Source organism: Centrocercus urophasianus, unplaced genomic scaffold, assembly GCF_019232065.1.
Source record: "Centrocercus urophasianus isolate 14NV4802_14NV808 unplaced genomic scaffold, USGS_Curo_1.0 seq_13, whole genome shotgun sequence".
In the NCBI taxonomy this organism is placed as follows: Eukaryota; Metazoa; Chordata; class Aves; order Galliformes; family Phasianidae; genus Centrocercus; species Centrocercus urophasianus.
In genome coordinates this window covers 52402778-52408809 of record NW_024884475.1, presented here as the reverse complement: position 1 = coordinate 52408809, position 6032 = coordinate 52402778, and the positions used below count along the sequence as shown (strand labels likewise).

The following is a 6032-nucleotide window of genomic DNA, read 5'->3' as shown; positions in this document are numbered from 1 at the left end:
GGATTCTAGTGAACTCTGCTCTTGAGTAGTGGTACTCATGCTGGTAGTCCACACTCTGTGCTACTGTTCTTGTCACTTGTGGAAATTACAGGTGTTCGTTTTTTTTGTTAAATAATACTTAAATATCTGAATGATTTCTTATATATTAACATGACTCTTTTGCCTTTGTCCCAACGATGAGCAAGGCTGAATACAAATACTTACAGACTCTTTCACGTAATTCATGATATTTTTTTTTTTTAACTTCACTATTCTAAAACAAACCTTTGAGGATCATTATATTGTACTAAAGACATGCAACTTATACATTTTTTATGTACAATAACTTTAGGACCGTGAAACAATTATACACTGCTAAATTTCCTTGTGAGGAGGTTTGTTATACAATCAAATTAAATGTAATGATATGGAAAGACTAATATTTTATCACATATATATGCGGTTTGTGATCAACTAAAAACAGAATCATAGAATGGCTTAGGTTGGAGGGGACCTTAAAGATCATTGAGCTCTAATCCTCCTGCTGTCTGGGGTTGGCAGGGCTGCCACCCACCAGATCAGGCTGCCAAGGGCCCTATCCAGCCTGGCCTTGAGCACCTCCAAGGATGGGACATCCACAGCTTCTCTGGGCAGCAGTGCCAGTGCCTCACCAGACTGAGAGGAAAAAAAATTTCTTCTGACATCTAAACTTTATCTCCTCTCTTCTATTTTAAAGCCATTCCCCATTGTCCTATCACTAGCAGATCGTGGAAGAAGTTGATCCCCTTCCTGAGTGATCTTCAACTTGTGGTGTGGAGTGTCAAAGAATGTGAGAATTCCTTGTAGTTGGCTTGCAGTACCAATGCACGCTTGTTCAGTGGGATGTGAACCAGAGTGTCTCTTTCTCCAAAAAGTCTGCTGTAAAGAAAAGTGACAAGGTAAAGCAGAGCAGCAAAATCCAATCAGACGTTTACTTCCAAAAGGTGGCATATTGAATCTGAGCAATGTAAACGGATAACTTTCAAGTGCTGATTAGTAATTTGGAAAAATATAAACAAGAAGGAGGAAGAATTCTAAGGCTATTACCTTAGACATTAATTCATAGCTTGAATGACTGAAAACAGTATGGCTACTTATCTGTTCAAAACTCAACAAGGTAACAGCTGCTCTACAGTGAAAATGGAATAACATTCCTGTTTTTTTCCTCTTCTAGTAAGCAATCCTTGGTATGCTTCTTCAGTAAAGAGAAGAAACACAGGAGATAATGTGCTCCCACAGCACTTCTTTAAGGAGCGCGTCAAAGTGTGAGTATCGAATAGATGTGTCATTGGGAATGTTTATGGCAGCAAGAATAACAACCAGGACACTGGATTTGGATGGGTTGCATTTAGGGATGAAAACTGAAAGACATATTTAGAATCAGGGTATGCAGTGCTATGCAAAAACCCCTTGTATGCAGAGAGTGGAATGTGACAAGACTAAATTTCCTAGTTTTTTTTTAAAGTTCATAGAAAATTTCTCTCAAATTATCTGCCTATGTCTGTAATCTCTGGAGTTGTTGTGGGATACTGAAAAAAAACAGGATTAGGAAAACTGCAATAAATAAGATATACTGAAGAAGACTCAGCCAGGCTTATGTATAGACAGGGCATGTGTCAAAAACTCATTATGAACATTTACAGTTGAAAGCAATGATGTCAAGAAGAATATAAATGAAGGAGAGAACATTAATGTAGCATACACAAATTTACAAAAGGCCTTCTACATAATCTTTTCTTTTTTTTTCCAAAGCTTTTCAAATAAGCTGGGCAGTCATGAGAAGGAAGGTCTTCGCATGAATAAAACCGCTGACTAGAAGTCAATTCTCTCTCTGAAGAGAGATATTCATCAGAATCTTTCACGGTTTGTTAGTGGCCCTGGTGTTCAGCAAAGTTTTAAGTTGTCTAGAAAAAGCAGCGAAGAGTGCAATGACAAACTTTTGGGATGCAGTTATTCATGGTGGTGATGATAGAAACTGGCAGAAAAGCCAAGTGATTGTGCAACTGAGTGAAATAATGGCTGATGGGGTTCAGAAAGCATAGTCGTAAACTGATGCACAATAGGAGGAGAAGTAGTTTCACCTACACAGAAATAAACCTCTCATACACAGGAGCAGGATGTTAAGGTCACTTTATGGAATACTGTGAAAAGATAAACCTGATACCTGGTCAGAAAAGTGAGTGTTAATGATTACTGAAAAAGAAACTTAAGCAAAACTTGGCTCATTGTGCAAACCCACTGTGCTAAATGGCATCTTTAAAACTGTGTATGGCTTTGGCCTTCTCTTGTAGAGAAAATAATTAAGACTATAGAATGTCTTCCAGAAAATGGAACGACTGGGTGCATTTGCATTTCCCAAGGTATAAGCAAGGTTAGATGTTTCTTAACAGTTCTACTTTCCATACTGCTATATATATAGAGGAGATAGAAGCTTAATTTTCAGTATTTTTGGGGGTTGTTTGCAGTGTGGAGTCTTCTGATTCCAATAAGGAAATAAAATTTTCAAGTGTAAGGATATAATATGCAAAAGCAGGAAATCGCAGGACCAAGAAAAGGGAGCTACTTGGACTAATCACTGCTGGTAATTAGTCAGTACAGTACAGTGTACTGCAAGGGTGTTCAATCTCAAGAAACCAGATTTTTAACTGAAACAAAACTATGCAGCTCCTTGTAACCCCATTTAAAGGGGCGTCTCTCAGTAGAATTAACTGACTTGCATTGGAAATCATGTTGGTGAAGACAAAACTACACAGAGTAAGCAAATCATGCAGGAAAGTCACACCTAAAGGCTTTTAAGTCACAGCAGGAAAGGTACTGTAATATACCTTGTGCTTTATGGATAGGAGCAAAAGTCTTAGTTCCAAGAATAAGGCTTATGCCTTAACACCTAACGCTTTGGACTTTAAATGAATGCTGCCTCACATCTTCATTCTTGTCCCAGTAGGCTACGTAAGTCTGATTAAGCTCTATGTACGAAGTAAAAATGACTGTTCAGCACCATTTCCAGGCGTATAGGCTTGTTTTTTTTCTTTCTGTTCTGATGTTGTGACATGTTACAATTATGCCTTTTGCTTCCTTTTCCTGTGGTTGGTGACACTTTTTGGAAAGTATGCTGTGGCAAGAGCTGAGGGAATGTAATGAGGAGGTGATGTTCTGGGGCTCTCGCACAATGGCAGTTTATTGCACAGTTGCCTGTAGTTGGATCAGCAGCTTCAGGTCCTCCCATTGTTCTACTCCTGTACTTTTTTCCTGTATTCAGGTGTTCATATCATATCATGTCTTATTGGTATCAAGCACAAAATAGTTATGAAATCCTTGTTATTATATTTTAACCTTCCTTTAAGGAAAAAAAAATTTCATCTACTAAGGTTCTGATTAAGGAAAGAATACCTGAGGAAGTTTTTTTCTCATCTTTTTTGAGAAAGAACAGATATTTCACATTAAATATTGGTTCATTGAACTAAGCTAGTCCCACTTAAGGTTGGAAAAAGCCGAGAAAGATGACAATAAGGAAACAGTAAGGAAAGAGAAAAGTGGTTTTAGGTTTATTTAAGCTGATTTCCTGAAGTCAGTGGAGATCTTCCTCCCTTTGTTTGACTTCAGGAAAGTTCGTTCAGCATTGCTGTGCTTAATTCCTGTTGTGTGCAATCTGCAAATGCAGTGGTTTTGGAACAGTGCTGGCTGGTGTTACATAAATAGGTCTGATATACGCCTCACATTATATGCTTTAGGGTTTCATTCACTTTTTATAGGTCAGTGTTTGTTGATGTTCTGGACTTGTACAATCTGAGATTCTAGTCAAACTGCCTAGGCCAACTGTGATGGTAGTACCTCCTTACATTTGTTTTTGTCTCATCTTTGCAGTGAATATTTATGCTCTGGCATTCTTTTCTTCCAGTATGTCACTGAAGAGGGGTACATCTCAAAGAGGAAATTTAAAATAGGTTTAACTATTTTAAATAATATTTTACCAGCTTGTAATTGTTCATTAAATATGTAAAGCAGTCTATGAGGGATGATAATTCCTTCAGTTGCAAAGAAGCAGAAGAACTTCTTATTTCCATTTCATAAGAAGAAAATTTTGGAGGAGAAAAGCTTTGCCTGTGGCAGAACTGCACTGTAAGCTGTATGAAGGTTGCTTTTCAGAAGCTCTCATAGTACACGTGAACGCAGCTCCACACAGAATTAAAAGCAGATGTGTTCTCCTGAAGAAAAAGTAATCCTCCTTTTCTGCTACATGTTATTCACTGCATGAGTGAACAGTGAAATAAATTCCCATGATTCCTAAAATTAGAATCAATTTATGCACATACATTTAAACTAATGAACTCAGTAATGTGACGAACTGATTTAACCTTTGCTTCCTCTGCTGGTGATTTCTTGCAGATTAAACTCTCTGGTTAGGCTCCTCTTACAGCCTGCAACAGATGCTGACACCAAGAAAAACTTATCAGCCAGCCAGTTGCATGCAGTTAGCCTGCGGCTGTGCGTTGCAACTTGTTGCAATGAGAGACCTTGCTTTTCATCTCAATGATCTTTTGTTTCTGTCCATCTTTTGGAAGCTTTAGAACTGAAACTAAATTGGCTGGAATTCTTGTCTATTAAAGGAAATATCTTTCTATTCAGATAGGATACACATCCATTCGGATCAGATATCTTCTCTTCGGTGTCCATGGCAGAGGTTGTCTCCTAGGGCAATCTGCTGCCCCAGCACACAGAAGTTTGTTTCAGCCATTTGGCCATTGGTGACAGAGCAGCCTCTCTGGTTTTCTTGTGGTCAGCCACAGTCAGAAGGCTTTGTGGGCCTTTGTGGGCGTATGTTTAGGTATCCTATGGAGTCACCAAGTCAGTTTTCTATGAATGTTATGTAGGAACATGGAGACATTAACAAAGTGACCTCTATTCTTCCTTGGTCACACTGAGGCCTTCCGCTCTGTCTGAAAGCCCTAGATAAATGCAGAGGAAGCCACATGGATTAAAACTAAATCCAAGATTTAGCTCAGCAGATGGTCCCTTTCAGAGCGTTCACTGGCTGTTATTGGATAAGCACACAACAGCCTACGTCTTTCCCTGTCATCGCAAGTGGTGTCATTCCCTTGGTTTCTGAATCAATGCCAGCCTTTCCCCACCCCTCCTTTGACGGTCATCACACTCCATTGCATCCCAATTAAGCAAAAAGTTTGAAATCAAACACAAGGTTACCTTATGTTAGTGAGTCTGCTTTCACGCTGTGTGTGTCAGGAGAATTGTCTGCAGAAGCGTCCTTGAGTGCAGAGGTTTCGGTGTAATTCTATAAGCAGTGGTTGTCTTCACTCCCTTGAAAATTTCCTCACCTGACCTTGTCATTTTATTGTGTGAAGCAGAACGTTTTTCTTCTTGTACTAAGTGTTCATTTGCTCAAGTCAGTATAATATATTACAGATTAATAATGCCATCATAATTTTAATGAGGGATGTTATTTAGAAACCTGTAAATCAGCTTAGCCTTTTATTTTTATACATAGTGGAACTCTGCATTTTTCCTTCTCTTACAGCGAATGATATATTCAAAGAAAGATTCAGACTGACCTAAACGGACAAACAGTTTTGCTCAAAGAACTGTGTAGTATGGCAGAATTGAAAATAATCACATATTTCATTTTGGAATATTGCCACATTATTGTTAATTGCCTTTTTTATTGCTGTTCTTTAATTTGAAATATAATGAAATGCTAAAGGTGAGCATACTTTAAACCCATTGTTTATCTGAATATGTCTATTTTTACCTTTGTAGCTTGTTCTGTCCATGCATATGCACTGCTTTGATTATGATATTTTGTTATGTAATGAAGAAAAATGTACAGTAAAGGTCATGAATGAATCTGAAAGATTATCCATTCTTAATCAGTCCCCATCAACATTACTGGAGCTCTAATAATAGGCCAAGTTTAATGATCAATGAAATCTGATGAATTTGGTTTGAAAGCTGGGCAGCTTAGAGAAGCAATCAGCTAAACAGATGTCTGCAGTTTGGGC

At 38.2% G+C, this 6032-nt stretch overlaps 1 long non-coding RNA gene across 12 annotated transcripts in view; it reads left to right on the top strand.

The window, feature by feature from the left end:
* The window catches only part of LOC122156619, a 58453-nt gene that overhangs the window by 28779 nt on the left and 23642 nt on the right, over positions 1 to 6032 (top strand). For 9 of the 12 annotated variants that reach the window (XR_006167559.1, XR_006167564.1, XR_006167562.1 and 6 more), the window contains 3 exons: positions 716 to 917; positions 1193 to 1283; positions 1771 to 1881. This is a non-coding gene — a long non-coding RNA (uncharacterized LOC122156619). The remainder of the gene's footprint in view (positions 1 to 715; positions 918 to 1192; positions 1284 to 1770; positions 1882 to 6032) is intronic. The other 3 variants (XR_006167566.1, XR_006167561.1, XR_006167563.1) reach the window with 2 other exon arrangements.